At 46.4% G+C, this 13,928-nt stretch overlaps 1 protein-coding gene across 8 annotated transcripts in view; it reads right to left on the reverse strand.

Moving 5' to 3' along the window:
- The window catches only part of P4HA1 (prolyl 4-hydroxylase subunit alpha 1), a 66,033-nt gene extending 65,665 nt beyond the window's left edge, over positions 1-368 (reverse strand). For all 8 annotated transcript variants that reach the window (XR_012160009.2, XM_073353637.2, XM_073353641.2 and 5 more), the window contains exon 1: positions 114-368. The gene's annotated coding sequence lies outside the window, so the exon portion shown is untranslated. The remainder of the gene's footprint in view (positions 1-113) is intronic.
- Between the last annotated feature and the right edge of the window lie 13,560 nt (positions 369-13,928).

The raw sequence follows: 13,928 nt of genomic DNA on the forward strand, positions 1-13,928 counted from the left end.
CGGCCCCAAGGGAAGAGACTCCCCAGAAAGGCCGCCTCGGCGGGGTCAGGCCGCCCGCGGCTCCCCTCACGCCGCGGGGGCGGGGCGGGGCTGCAGGTCGGGCGGCGCCTCACCTGCGGGAAGGCGGCTGCTGGCTGCTCCTGCTGGGACACGGGCCCCGCTCTCCCTGCGCCGCGCCGAGCCGCCGGTAGACACGGTAGGACCTGGCGTGTGGCGCAGCCCAAGAGCCGCCTGGGCCTCTTCGGAATCTTTATATCGGCCGGGCCCGTGTCGCTCCGCCCGCCGATGTGGGGGGGACCCACAGCTGCTGGCCACGCTGCGTCTACGTGAGCTCGAGCACAGCAGCAGCGCCCTGCGCAAGCGCAGCAGCCTGTGGGGGGCGGTCACCCTGCAAACTATGTAGGCGTGGCTTGTTCGGGGGCGTGGCTACGTGCGCGCCTCGGGCTGGAACAGTGGGCAAATTGCATGGTCCCCTGGCAGCTGCATACCCCTCCCCCCCACGCCCCTTACCGCAACGCCACCCCAGCCCCTGATTGTGCCCTCTCCCCTAGCGCAGGCCCACGAGAGAAGAGTTAGGATTTACCGTGGGGGCAGGATGGAGAGAAACTGAGGCAGGCTCTCCACCCAAAGTAGACAGAGGCATCCAGTGCTTTCAGTTGCTGGGGCTCAAGCAATTTTTTTACTTTCATAATTGACACAGCAAGGCTTAAGGTGCTGGGCACAGGCACTGCGTGAATCTTCTGTTGGGGAAGGCTTCAGCCCCAGACACTCCCCAGAAGGTGCGGGGGGGGGGATACTGCTGCCTGTACCCAGGTCCCTCCCCACTCTGCCTCTTCCCCTGAAGCCCCTCACTGCTCATGCCCCCCCCATGTCTAGGTAGCACTGTTTCTGGCACTCCACGAAATTTATGCTCAAATAAATTGGTTAGTCTCTAAGGTGCTACAAGTACTCCTTTTCTTTTTGCGAATACAGACGAACTGGGCTGTTACTCTGAAACTCCAAAGGCAGTGAGCAAGCATGCCTCCACAAGGAGGTGATCTGCATAGCATCTATGGCATTTGTTCTCCTGCATGGCTAGTCCTTTTGGGGGAGGCCTCCCACAGCCTCTTATACACCCCACCCATGGTACTGGGGCTATGAACTGCCCAGCCTAGAGGCACCAGGGAATCAGGATCAGTCCTGGCACAAATTAAGCACTGGAGGTACCTACCTACCTACCATGAAAAGATATGCTCCAGCTCACATGACCAAAAGCTCCTTATATCCAATATGTTGAGTTTAGGTAACTAACTATGGGCTTTAGAGAGGATCATGTTGCATGAGTATTCATACAACCCTCATTCGGTTCTCACAGTCCTGTGCCCTATGCTCCTTTCCCAGCAGCAATAAGATCACTGCAAATAGAATGGGATAGAGCTCACATGGTAATTTAATTTTTTGGCAGGATAAAAATGTCAAATACAAAATTTCTCAATCAGAAAACCCAAATGCTTTGACAAAAACCAGACATTTTAGATAAAGATAGAAACTTTCACAGAAAAAAAATGTAGTCAAAAGCCATTTTTCATTTTAAAAACAAAGTTCTGAGACACTTTTGGCCACTACTTGTTGGAAGCATTCACTGGGAGTCATTAAATCTTTGGTACATACTGTAGTCTGGTGTCTTTCATAATGGCTGTAGTTTGCCAGAAGCAACTATTGATAATACCTCAATGTTTCCCTCATATCAGGTATCCTTTATCAGGATGTATAGGTCATCGCTCTTACCTTGCTGATGCCTAATGCCCCAAAGGAGTAGTGCAATTCTTGGAGATGTGAACAGTTGAATATTGAATACAAGTAGCGAGGTTATTTTACCGGTGTATTTGGCAGTGGTGCAACTGCTACCGGAATACTTTGTCCAGCTCTGGACAATTCAAGAAGGGTTTTGGTAAATAGGAGAGGGTTCAGAGAAAAGATACAAGAATGATTAAAGGATTAGAAAACATGTCTGTGTCCTCTTGGGAATAAGGTATTGAACAAGCAAGTCAAAATAAAGAGTGGTAATAAAATGTAGGGGAGAGATCACCCAAGAATGGAACAGTAAAGTCAAGAAAAAGTTTCATAAGGAGACGGACATCCAAAAGGCTGTCTCATTGCTTTCCCACATCTTTCTCAGATTTCAGAAACAAAGCAGAGTGTCACCTTTGCTCATGAAATACTCTGAGCCACTCATAAGGGTATTATTTAAATACCAGAATAAAAGGAATGAAATCAAGGATTACAAATGTGCGTTGACTTTATGATTGGGGGGAGAAAGAGTGGTGTAACCATGCACTAAAATAAAGATGTAAATAAGGGGAAGAGGAGTAGAAATATGACTTAGTACAACTCTCCACAGGATGTTGGTCCTATTAAAAACAAAACAAAACTCCATGATGGAGTCCCAGAATCACAAAAGAGCTCCAGCATGGACCAAACGGGAGGTACGGGATCTGATCGCTGTATGGGGAGACGAATCCGTGCTATCAGAAATCCGTTCCAAAAGACGAAATGCTCAAACATTTGAAAAAATCTCCAAGGGCTATAACAGGGACCCGCAACAGTGCTGCTTGAAACTTAAGGAGCTCAGGCAAGCCTACCAAAAAACCAGAGGCGCAAACGGCTGCTTGGGGTCAAAGCCCCAGACATGCCACTTCTATGATGAGCTGCATGCCATTCTAGGGGGTGCAGCCACCACTACCCCACCCCTGTGCTTTGACTCCATCAATGGATCATCACACAACATTTTGGGGATGAGGAAGATGAGGAGGAGGAGGAGGTTGAAGATAGCGCACAGCAAGCAAGCAGAGAAACCATTTTCCCGGAGAGCCAGGAACTGTTTCTCACCCTGGACCTGGAGCCAGTATCCCCCGAACCCACCCAAGGCAGGGTCCCGGACCCACCAGGCGGAGAAGGTGTACCTTTGTAAATATAATACATGGTTTAAAAGCAAGCATGTTTAATGATTAATTTATGGTCCAAACCAGCAGACCCTCAATATAAGAAGCAAAATGCAACCTTGTACCAACCTTGTACTGGAAAAGTCTGTTAACGTGTCCAGGAATGGAGCGGAAATCCTCCAGGGACATCTCCATAAAGCTCTCCTGGATGTACTCCCAAAGCCTTTGCAAAAGGTTTCTGGAGAGGGCAGCCTTATTCCATCCTCCATGGTAGGACACTTTACCACCAGGCCAGTATCACGTAGTCTGGAGTCATTGCATAAGAAAGCATGGCAGCGTGTGGTCCTGGTGTTTCCTGGCATTCAAGCAACATCCATTCTTTATCTCTCTGTGTTATCCTCAGAAGAGTGATATCATTCATGGTTACTTTGTTGAAATAGGGGAATTTTATTAAGGGGACATTCAAAGGTGGCTGTTCCTGCTGGGCTGTCTGCCTGTGGCTGAACAGAAATCTTCCCCCCTGTTAGCCACGCAGTGTGAGGAGGGGTGAAGTGATCATCCCAGAGAATTGGTGTGTGTGCGGCGGGTTTAGTTGAGTTTGTGCTGCACTTTAACCCGAAAACCGCAGCCCCTCCTTTTAAATTGCCAACCCATTTTAAATGGCCAACCCAATGGCTGTTTGGTATGGGAAATGAGGGTGCTGCTGTTTGAAACCATTCCCACTTTATGAAGGTTAAAGAAGCCAAAAGACTGTGGCTTACCATGGCTGCCTGCAAGCCGAATTCTGTTGCCCGCCAACCCTGCGTGTGTGATAACTCACACCAAACCAGCAGACCCTCAATATAAGAAGCAAAATGCAACCTTGTACCAAATGCACATGTGCTATGTAACGTTAACAGTAATGTTATGAGCATTGTTCTCTAAAATGTGTCTTTAACTTCTACTCTCCCTTTTTTCCCCCCTCCCACAGCTGCAAATGTTTCAACGCTCCCCCTATCATCTCCATCCCAGAGCCTAGCGAAGATTAGAAGGTGAAAAAAAACACACTCATGATGAAAAGTTTTCTGAGCTCATGCAGTCCTCCCACACTGAAAGAGCCCAGCAGAATGTGTGGAGGCAGACAATGTTAGAGTCCAGGAAAGCACAATATGAATGCAAGGACAGGTGGTAGGTTGAAGATGATAGATGGGGTCAGCTTGCTGACAGAAGGCAGGAGTCAATGCTGAGGCTCCTGGAGGATCGATCAAACTGATATGCTCCAGCATATGGTTGAGGTGCAGGAAAGGCAGCATGAGCACAGACCCCCGCTACAGCCCCTGTGTAACCAATCGCCCTCCTTTCCAAGTTTCATAGCCTCCTCACCCAGATGCCCAAGAATGCGGGGGGGAGGGGCCTCCAGGCACACAACCACTCCACCCCAGAGGACTGCCCAAGCAACAGAAAGCTGGCATTCAATAAGTTTCAAAGTGCAGTGTGGCCTTGTCCTCCCTCACCCCTCCCGGGCTACCTTGGCAGTTACCCCCCTATTTGCGTCATGAATAAATAAAGAACGCATGAATTTGAAGCAACAATGACTTTATTGCCTCTGCAAGCAGTGATCGAAGGGGGGAGGGGAGGGTGGTTAGCTTACAGGGAAGTAGAGTGAATCAAGGGGCGTGGGTTTTCACCAAGGAGAAACAAACAGAACTCTCACACCGTAGCTTGGCCAGTCATGAAACTGGTTTTCAAAGCTTCTCTGATGCGCAATGTGCCCTCCTGTACTCTAACCATCCTGGTGTCTGGCTGCGCGGCCAGGCAATTTGCCTCAACCTCCCACCCCACCATAAACATCTCCCCCTTACTCTCACAGATATTGTGGAGCGCACAGCAAGCAGTAATAACAATGGGAATACTGGTTTTGCTGAGGTCTAACCGAGTCAGTAAACTGCGCCAGCGCACTTTTAAATGTCCAAATGCACATTCTACCACCATTCTGCACTTGCTCAGCCTATAGTTGAACAGCTCCTGACTAATGTCCAGGCTGCCTGCGTATGGCTTCATGAGCCATGGCATTAAGGGGTAGGCTGCGTCCCCAAGGATAACTATAGGCATTTCAACATCCCCAAAGATTATTTGCTGGTCTGGGAAGAAAGTCCCTTGCTGCACCTGTTGAAACAGACCAGAGTTACTGAAGATGCGAGCGTCATGTATCTTTCCTGGCCATCCCACGTTGATGTTGGTGAAACGTCCCTTGTGATCCACCAGTGCTTGCAGCACCATGGAAAAGTACCCCTTTCGGTTTATGTACTCGCTGCCTTGGTGCTCCGGTGCCAAGATAGGGATATGGGTTCCATCTATCGGCCCACCACAGTTAGGGAATCCCATTGCAACAAAGCCATCCACTATGACCTGCACATTTCCCAGAGTCACTACCCTTGAGAGTAGCAGCTCAGTGATTGCGTTGGCTACTTGGATCACAGCAGCCCCCACAGTAGATTTGCCCACTCCAAATTGATTCCCGACTGACCGGTAGCTGTCTGACATTGCAAGCTTCCACAGGGCTATCGCCACTCGCTTGTGAGCTGCTCTCATCTTGGTATTCTTGCGCTTCAGGGCAGGGGAAAGCAAGTCAAAGTTCCATGAAAGTGCCCTTACGCATGCGAAAGTTTCACAGCCGTTGGGAATCATCCAAGACCTGCAACACTATGCGGTCCCACCAGTCTGTGCTTGTTTCCCAGACCCAGAATCGGTGTTCCACGGCATGAACCTGCCCCATTACCACCATGATGTCCACATTGCCAGGGCCCATACTTTGAGAGAAGTCTGTGTCCATGTCTTCATCACTCTCCTCACCGTGCTGCCGTCGCCTACTCACCTGCTTTTGCAGGTACTGGTTCTGCATATACTGCTGGATAATGCACGTGGTGTTTAGAACGGTCATAACTGGCACAGTGATCTGAGCAGGCTCCATGCTTGCCATGGTATGGCGTTTGCAGAAGAGCAGAATGGCAGCAGAAGTGGTGGGCGGATGACGATGCTGACAGCAATATGGCGCCCGCACGGAAAAAGGCGCGAAATGATTGTCGGCAGTTGCTTTCACAGAGGGAGGAGCAAGCGGTAGGCTGGCAGCAGACGGTGCAGTACAACTGCTAGCCGTCATCATCCCCTGGGTGCTCTCGGTGCCGCTGGCTCGGAGAGCAGCCTAAGGCAGAATGACCCCCACAAGAATTGAACTCACAGGTCTGGGTTTAGCAGGGCAACGCTCAGACCACTGAGCTATCCCTCTGCCAATATTCCAGGCAGAACTGAATCTCCATTAGACAAACTTAAAGAAGAGAATGACCTGAGTCACTCCCATTTATGTCCAGGTGCCCCTGACAGACCTCACTGAGATTTGCCAGGAGCACCCATGTCTGCCCAGGCACCCCGACCGACCTCACCAAGGCCGGCCAAGAGCACCCAGGAGACAACGAGGATGGCTACCAGTCATAATGCACCATCTGCTGCCCCACGGCAGTGAGCTGCTGCTGTGTAGCAATGCAGTCCCATGTCTGCCAGCACCCAGGAGATGTATGGTGACGGTGAGCTGAGCGGGCTCCATGCTTGCTGTGGTATGGCATCTGCATGGGTAACCCGGGAAAAAAGGCACGAAACGATTGTCTGCCATTGCTTTCACGGAGGGAGGGAGGGCGGGCCTGACGACATGTACCCAGAACCACCTGCGACAATGGTTTTTGCCCCATCAGGCATTGGGATCTCCACCCAGAATTCCAATGCGCGGCGGAGACTGCGGGAACTGTGGGATAGCTACCCACAGTGCAACGCTCCGGAAGTCAACGCTAGCCTCAGTACTGTCGACGCACTCTGCCGACTTAATGGTCTTAAGTGGGGACACACACAATCAACTGTATAAAATCGATTTCTAAAAAATTGACTTCTATAAATTCGACCTAATTTCGTAGTGTAGACATTGCCAAAGTCAGCTAGTCACTGAGACTGCCAGAGTAATAAACTTTTTATATAGACACCTGTCTATTAGGATCTGGATAAGGCTTCCCTCTCCCTCCAAAAAATAAAACTAACTTCCAATGAGTGACTGATCAAACATCTGCTTGCAGCGATTTCTGACTGCAATGAGGCCGAGCCAAATTTGAACTGGTTGGCTAGAGTTTAGATTCCATGTCATACTTGTTATTTTTGTGCTATTCTGTAAGCCAGATTCAGTTACTTTTCTTGTTATGGATGGTCAGCTTCCTCAGGAAGGGCTCTAGTTTTGTATCATTGACTGTAATACGTTTCAGAGTAGCAGCCGTGTTAGTCTGTATTTGCAAAAAGAAAAGGAGGACTTGTGGCACCTTAGAGACTAACAAATTTATTTGAGCATAAGCTTTCGTGATCGAATATATCCGATGAAGTGAGCTGTAGGTCACGAAAGCTTATGCTCAAATAAATTTGTTAGTCTCTAAGGTGCCACAAGTCCTCCTTTTCTTTTTGTAATACGTTTGAGATTTTTAGCAGAGAGATGGGAAACTTCAACCCCTGACACAATTCAATTAAATGTTCAAGATATTTTGTGTCATTACATAAAGAAAGAACATGATTTCAATGATTGCTGAAATCTCAACATCCTGGCCAATTCAAGCTTCTCTCATGAGGTAAGGAATGAAGGATGCTTAGGTACCCAAGAGCTAGGCAGCCTAGAAAGTATTAGAGAAAGAATCCCTGCACATGCAGTAAAAGCAGCTGATGGAGCTAGGCTGTTCCAAAGTCTGACTGCATGGATATAATTGAGCAGAACTTGGCTCACTACTTTCTGTCAGCCAATCACAATGTTAGCAGTAGAAGAAGAGCTTGGTCATTTTTAATGTTAAAATTTATCTATAAAGAAAATTTGTCTTTTTTGTCCAGATCCTAACAGACAGGTGTTTATATAAAAAGTTGATTAGACTGGCAGTCTCAGTGACTAGCTGACTATGGGTACCCCATAAAAATAGTAAGGCCATGGTGCCTCAACCTTGTTCTGGAGGAACTCTTCCTAGTAAAGAAAATTTTCTATCAAGAGGTTTTCTGAAGTTTCACTATGTTAGTTTCTAGAACAAATTTATCAAGCTGATTGCTAGATTATATATTTAAAGCAAATAATCACTGCAGTTATTTGTAAAGGTCAGTCGTTACGTTCTGTTATTTTGTCTATATAAAGCAATATGCCATGTTACCAGTTCAACCATTAATAGAAACCAAAGGATTTGTAAGAAATAGAACCACTCTTTTTCCCCACCTACACTAGTTCATAGAAGATTAGGGTTGGAAAAGACCTCAGGAGGTCATCCAGTCCAACCCCCTGCTCAAAACAGAACCAACCCCAACTAAATCATCCCAGCCAGGCCTGTGTCAAGCCAGGTCTTAAAAACCTCTACAGATGGAGAATCCACCAGCTCCCTAAGTAACCCATTCCAGTGCTTCACCACCACCCTAGTGAAATAGTTTTTCCTAATATCCAACCTAGACCTCCCCCACTGCAACTGGAGACGGTTGCTCCTTGTTTTGTCATCTGCCACCACTGAGAACAGCCTAGCTCCATCCTCTTTGGAACCCCCCTTCAGGTAGTTGAAGGCTGCTATCAAATCGCCCCTCACTCTTCTCTTCTGCAGTCTAAATAAGCCCAGTTCCCTCAGCCTCTCCTCATAAGTCATGTGCCCAGCCCCCTAATCATTTGCAGTGCCCTCCACTGGATTCTCTCCAATTTGTCCACATCCTTTCTGGAGTTCAGGGCCCAAAATTGGATGCAATACTCCAGATATTGCCTCACCAGTGCTGAATAGAGTGGAATAATCCCCTCTCTCAATTACTGCAGTCAATCTCTTCCTCATTTATATCCAGACAGTCTAAGGGTAAGGTGTCAATGATTTCTTTGGCTTGCCAGTCTGTCATGAATCATTCATGCAGATAAGCATTTTTTACAACGTAATGTTGGAAAGCTTTTGAAATGTGTGATCTTACCCTAACAGCAACATCCACATGGGAAAACTAATCATATCCTTGATTATCACAACTACCACAATGTGTCTCCCAAATGTTTTTTGGTTCACACAACATTGCCATTAAACAAGAAACTGCGTAGGGTCCTCAGATATTTCCTATCCCAGTGTTTTCATCATCTTGAATCACCCAGTGAAACAACAGCCTAACATGCAAATGTCCCCTCCTCCACAATACAATCAACAGACTTCTCTTAATAGCAGGGCCTATCCTGCTTTCACTCTTCATCCATTTTTTCTTTTTCAATTCATCAGTTAATCAACAGCCAACTAGTCACCTACAGAAAGCAGTGTTTCTCGTTGCTCCCTCTTAAATCAATTTTAAAAGAAACAGACCCAAGAAGCTTGTTCTCTTGCTTTCAGTAGTTCAACTGAATGAGACTAATCATGGGATAAAAATAAGCATGTGTCCAGATATTTGCAGGACGAGGGCTTTTGGCTCAGCCTTAGTAATCAGGCCCCGTGCTACAAAGGTCCTTAAGCACCTAAACCCAAGATTTGGGCACTACTGCAATCCACAGAACTCCCACCAAACACTATTGGCATCTAAACTCGCTCAGTGCCCAGATTTTCAGGATAAAGTTCACTCAGTAACTCAGTTTCTGCCTCTGGGCAGATGCACTGTTGCTCTTTTTAGCATCTGGACGTCTATCTCCCAGCTAAACCCCAGAACAATCCACAAACTAGGGGAAGATGGGTGGTCACTCACCTATCTCACATGTAGGGTCTGCTCTGGTGGGTGGGGTAAGAGGCCACTAACAAGCAAATGGAGCCCACCTTACAGCACAGCCATAGAACACTCACTTGGGAGGTGAGACCCTAGTTCAATTCCTCCATTTCTGCCTGATGGGGAGAAAAGTTGAACAGATGTCTCCCAGCTCTCAGGAGAGTACTCTAACCACAAAGCTGAGATAGTCTGTTATGGGGGCTCCCTCTTATTGATTTTCTTCCACTGTGGATACCTCAGCAACTGAGACTTGTGTGGTCAGAACCAGAAGACAAGCAGGGCTAGAACAAGGCAAGCACAATTGTAACTACTAGCATAAACATCTAATACCCAGCAAATTGCTGCTGCTGGGCTTAAGAACATGCCTGCTGGTTCCCCTCAGCCCATCAGGCAGGTTGGTCAATCAGGTGGTTCTGCTGTAGCTTACCTGGGCTCATTAGTTTGCCAGGAGACTCAGCTGGCTAGTCCCATTCTCAGCTGCAGGTCTTTATTCCTGACAGGATGAATAATAAAAAAGCAATTTAATCAGGGACACTGGCTTCTCGGTCTCCCACCCACCAGGTGGGTGCTCTAACCACCAGGTTACAGAGTAATTCTCACTTTCTCTTGCTCAGCCCAATGACTATTTAAGTATTTATGCACAGTGAAACAGTCAGTGGGTTAGAAAGAAAGAACAAGAGAATGGTTCTATAGTCTGGTGGTGAGGGTACCTACGTAGGAGATCCAGTGCCCCTGCTCCCATTACTCTTTCAATATTTATCCACAGTGGAACAGCTTCAACAAAAGAGATTGAAGGAGCCCTCCACATCAGAACATCCCATAATTCAGTAGTTAGCACATCCTCCTGAAAGTTCAAATCCTTTCTCCCCATCAGGCAGGGGGACAGATAATAGGGGAATTGAACTTGGGTTTGCTATATCCCAGGTGAGTGCTCAATTCATTGGACTAACAATTACAAGCTAGCTGATGGCACCACCACTACTTCCTCATCCAGCTGGTTCGTGTGGGCCAAAGCAGTACCTAATTCTTTCCTGCAAGGAGGGGCATGCACCCCAATAATTAGTGGGGGCCCAGAACTTCTCTGGCCCTGGGGCTGCAGAGGCAGGGAAGATTGAGCTCTTGCCCAGGGCCAGGGCTGGGAGGGAAGATTGAGCTTGGGGTGGGGCCAGGGCAGGCTGGAGGGAGGGAAAATTGAGCTCCTCCAGGGGCTGGGGGGGGGAAGGAGGGGCAGCAAGCTTCTGAGGCTTCTCCCCCTCCCCCAGAGGGGTTAAATTTAAATTTCTGCACACACCCCTGCCTGTAAGAAACTACTTAGGCACTTAAGCCACCTGACTACAGGAGATGGGTTCCCATTTATGAATTGCTAAATAGAAATAGGCATGTCTCTGCAGCCAGGATTTAGGCACCTATCTCCAAGAGAGGTGTGGGGCTTAGACCACATCAGTATGTCCCTTTGGCTTGTTTAGGCAGCTCCCTGCCTACAGTGCTGGTTTTTATAGATTGCATTCTAAGGTGCCTACACTGCCCCAATTCATTGCATAGGAACCTAGGTGCCTAAATCAGGTTTTGTGGCTTGCAGTATTGTTCCTGTAATTTTCTAGGCACCTAAAAGTCAGGTGCTGAGCCTGTGATCCAGCACCAAGGTATTCTCAGAGGAAAGCCTAAACCTCTGGAGCTCACTTCCTCTGGAGGCCTGCCAAAGCTCAGACATATCAAGCTTCAGAAATCTGTGTGAAATTTATTTATTTAGACAAGCCTTTACTTAGCTGATGGGATTACCACTGACACATGGAATGAGGAATTTAATGTAATACATAGGTTAGGCAGGCCATTCATCAGATTTGACACTGGACAGTCCTCTTTTTGGGGTGGTTTGTCCTCCATCAGGTTTTGAAATAAAATTGGACATGGATATGTCTGGTATTGGATGGGGGATGTCATTTTGAAGAGTGTGCCATTCTCCGGGCATTACCTTGCACACACCGTGTGTGAGGTCACATTGGCATGGCGGGTCATGCTGACAGGGCAAGCCCAGGCCACTCCCTGAAGTACTGGAATGTCTAGTGTTCTAGGAATGCATGAGTAGCCACCCTAATGTAGGTGCAGCCCCTCAGCTGCATTCTGCGTAGCTGCATTGATGGAGCTATGTCTAACAGTTTATACCAACTGAGGATCTGCCCCATAACATTTACATGTAATAAAGCATCTACATGCCAAAGTGATTGGCACCACTTATCATCTTTAATGAATTATATGATGAGAATGGCTGCATGATTTTGAAAACCAGCTACCTGGCTATTGTGGTGCAGAAAATAATTTTCCAGGCTATGCAATGCAACAAATTTCATATATCAGTGCAGATTAGGGTGACCAGATGTCCTGATTTTATTGGGACAGTCCTGATATTTGGGGCTTTTTTTTTTACATAAACTCCCCACCCCCGTCCTGATTTTTCACAGTTGCTATCTGGTCACCCTAGTGCAGACATGGTAAAAATATATATATAGATAGATAGATTAGATATATTAACAGCAGGATGGGCATTTTCCATAAAGATTATACTTCAATCCTTTATCTTGTTAAGAAAATATTTGTTTGTTTTGTTTTCTAAATTAATCCAGTTAGCTTAGTGGATTAATATGTTGAGGGTTTGCTCTATTTCAGAAAGCACACAAGTAACAACAGTCAAACATAATTAAATGTAACATAATTGTACATCACTCTAGTAACAAGTGTGCTGTTTTCCCTAAGTATCTCATTTGTTGTTTTTATGACCTATGCTCTCTAATTAAATGTCTGGAATTCCTTATTATAGTATCTTAATTCATGACAAAATAAATAAGTGTCTGTCAATATTCTTTTCACTGAATGCATCTGATGAAGTGAGCTGTAGCTCACAAAAGCTTATGCTCAGATAAATTTGTTAGTCTCTAAGGTGCCACAAGTACGCCTTTTCTTTTTGCAAATACAGACTGACACGGTTGCTACTCTGAAACCTATCAATATTCTTTGTAAATCACATTTATTGTTATACAGTTATAAAGATACTCTTCATGCTAAATGGAGATCTCAGCCCAGAACTGATGTTTTTCACCACTGGAGAAGAATCACTTTTCTGGTTCAATTATAAATGCAGGAAAAAGATTGTCTCTTTAATTATATTGACATCTCACTTGACAAAGTTCACTTTCTAATCACAGTTGTGTGCTTGCAATTTCAAACATAGTCTTGAGTGCTTTGAAACTATACAGATCTGTCAATCTCCTTTCCTCCCTCCCCTGCACAAAGAGAGAAGGGGCCTGAAGTAATATCTTTTATTGGACCAATTTCTTTTGGTAAGAGAGACAAGTTTTCCAGCTTCCACAGAGCTCTTCTTCAGGTCCAGGAAATGTACTCAGAGTGTCGCAGCTAAATACGAGGTGGAACAGATTGTTTAGCAGAAGTAATTAAACACATATTTCAAGGGATCACTTCCCCTTGAAAGGTCCCTTGAAATATGTGTTAGCTGTGACACCCTGAATACATTTCCCAGACCTGAAGTGGAGGTCTGTGGGGCCTCCAAAGCTTGTCTGTCTCACCAGCAGAAGTTCGACAAAAGACATTACCTCACCCACCTTGTCGCTCTAATATTCTGGGACCAACACAGTTACACCAACACTGCAAACCACATGAGCTGTAGCTCACGAAAGCTTATGCTCAAATAAATGTGTTAGTCTCTAAGGTGCCACAAGTCCTCCTGTTCTTTTTGCGGACACTGACTAACACGGGCTACTACTCTGAAACCTGTCACATGCATATTGATATTTACACATTTGTCTTTATTAAGGGCATAGGGAGGATTCAGATCCTTAAGCTTACTCATTAAAATAGTTTCCCCACATTTCAGACATAAAAAAAGAGAAAGCTTGCAAAAAATACTACTAGGTTCTATAAAAATAGATCAAAACACAGCACTAGCATCGCTGTTGCCTGTTACATGTTTATTTTGGGGGCATCTAGCGAGTTGGTTCTCTGATTTAATGAACTGTTAGTAGAAAATCAATAATTCACTACAAGAAAGCACCACTAATGCAAAGAGTTAAGAAAAATAAGAGCAATTGTACAGTGACCTGTCAAACACAGCCTCCACAGTGCGAGGGGCTTCTGAAGCAGTCTTTGTGGAACTACACTTCCCAGAGCTCCCTGTGGGGAAAGGCATTCTGAAAAACGTGGAGCCGAGTCACAGACCCGCTGCATTTCCTTTCACATCCTGTGGGTCAGCGT

This window comes from Lepidochelys kempii, chromosome 7 (genome assembly GCF_965140285.1).
Source record: "Lepidochelys kempii isolate rLepKem1 chromosome 7, rLepKem1.hap1, whole genome shotgun sequence".
NCBI lineage: Eukaryota > Metazoa > Chordata > Testudines > Cheloniidae > Lepidochelys > Lepidochelys kempii.